Below are 2,200 nucleotides of genomic sequence, written 5' to 3' on the forward strand. Positions count from 1 at the left end.
AATGGAAGAAAGGGGGGGGGGGGAACCTGGTCTATATATGTACAGCATTTATTATAAAGCAGGTGCATAACAATTGGTAGTTACTTAGGAAGAAAATGAAGGAAATAGGGAGAAAGATGATCATGTAACCTAATTATGTTGGTGCTTGAAGGGTGGCTATTATGATGATAGATCTATATTTCAGTCAGTTGGTCTTGATAACTACTACCAAGCCAAGGTGTGTAGAAGTGGCATAAGTAAAATAAGTAGAATATGTGATTTTATCCCACTTTATAGATGAGAAAACCGCAGATTTCAGAGTTTAGGCAATTTGCCCAAGAATTTATAGGAAATTAGTGGCAGTCAGGATTCTCATATAGATCTGTTTGATTCCTGAAATCTGTGTTTGTTTTGCTTTATTTTTGCTCTATTTCATTGCCACTCCTAAATATTCTAATTTTTTTTCCCCATGTCCCCCCATTCACAATACAGACCAGGCAAAGGGCCAGGGCTGAGGTGTAGATGGGTGGATTTACTCTGCCTCCTCTTTCTGTACAGTCAGTGTAAGAACACAGCCTGCGGTAAGCACTGGGTGGCCAAATATTCTCATTTTAAAGTGCAATCTATCTCAAATATGCTCCACTCTTAGAAAGAGATAATTTTTTATTTTAGCCTCTCTGAGCCTCAGGGTCTAAACAGTAATATTGAGTTAATAATAAGAATTGCCTTTTAAATTAGTTAATACATGTAAAGTACCTAGAATAGAACTCAATGAGTGGTACTTTTGTTATCATTTGAAATTTAAAACTATCAATTCACTCAATTTTTTATTTATATAGTAAATCAATGTATGAGGCTTTGGTGAATATTGGTCAGCTATCTCAGGGGAGTGTTATCCCTTCCACTTAAAGTAAACATCAAGATTCTGATATATAACCTTTACCATTTTCCTGATCACTACCATGGGTTTTTAATATCCCTGTGTACTCAAACCTCATAATATGTGCTAAATAAATACTAATTTAAAAGTTAGTTCTTAAGATCCACACTCTTAAAAAGCTTGTAACAAACCTGTGAAATGAAGACATAACTATAAAAAATAGGAAAGAAAAATAATTATCCATGCTTTTTATGGTACAATTCTCTTCTCATCAAATAAACTACCATAGTGATCTGGGGTTTTTTTTGTTTTTTGTTTTTTTTTTTACTTTTGACTTTTTATTAATGTTAATGGGGAGACATCAATAAATCAGGGTACATATATTCAAAGAAAACATGTTCAAGTTATCTTGTCATTCAATTATGTTGCATACCCATCACCCAAACTCAGATTGTACTCTGTCACCTTCCATCGAGTTTTCTTTGTGCCCCTTCCCCTCACCCTCCCCTCACCCTCCTCCTATCCCGCCCCCCCTCCCCCCCACACCCGGTAACCACCACACTCCTGTCCATGTCTCTGAGTCTCATTTTTGTCCCACCAAAGTATGAAAATCATGTAGTTCTTGGTTTTTTATGATTTACATATTTCACTCCATATAATGTTATCAAGATCCCACCATTTTATTGGAAATGATACGATGTCATCATTTCTTATGGCTGACTAGTATTCCATAGTGTATATGTGCCACATCTTCTTTATCCAGTCTTCTATTGAAGAGCTTTTTGGTTGTTTCCATGTCTTGGCCACTGTGAACAATGCTGCAATGAACATGGGGCTACATGTGTCTTTACATATCAATGTTTCTGAGGTTTGGGGGTATATACCCAGGAGAGGGATTGCTGGGTCATAAGGCAGTCCTATTTTCAGTTTTTTGAGCAACCACCATACTTTCATCCATAATGGTTGTACTACTTTACATCCCACCAACAGTGAATGAGGGTTCCTTTTTCTCCACAGCCTCTCCAGCATTTGCTATTACCTGTCTTGTTGATAATAGCTAATCTAACAGGTGTGAGGTGGTATCTCATTGTAGTTTTGATTTGAATTTCTCAAATAACTGATGAAGATGAGCATCTTTTTATATATCTGTTGGCCATTTGTATTTCTTCCTGGGAGAAGTGTCTGTTCATGTCCTCTTCCCATTTTTTTATTGGATTCTTTGTTTGTTGTTGAGTTTTATGAGTTCTTTGTAAATTTTGGATATTAGGCCCTTATCTGAGCTGTTGTTTGAAAATATCATTTCCCATTGAGTTGGCTGTCTGTTTATTTTGTTATCAGTTT

General features: G+C 36.2%; 1 non-coding gene across 1 annotated transcript; it reads right to left on the minus strand.

The window, feature by feature from the left end:
• Positions 1 to 446: 446 nt before the first annotated feature.
• On the minus strand, positions 447 to 577 carry LOC136336676 (small nucleolar RNA SNORA51). The gene has a single exon (XR_010731509.1). It is a non-coding gene; the product is annotated as a small nucleolar RNA SNORA51 (small nucleolar RNA).
• Between the last annotated feature and the right edge of the window lie 1,623 nt (positions 578 to 2,200).

Source organism: Saccopteryx bilineata, chromosome 4 (assembly GCF_036850765.1).
Source record: "Saccopteryx bilineata isolate mSacBil1 chromosome 4, mSacBil1_pri_phased_curated, whole genome shotgun sequence".
Classification (NCBI taxonomy): domain Eukaryota; kingdom Metazoa; phylum Chordata; class Mammalia; order Chiroptera; family Emballonuridae; genus Saccopteryx; species Saccopteryx bilineata.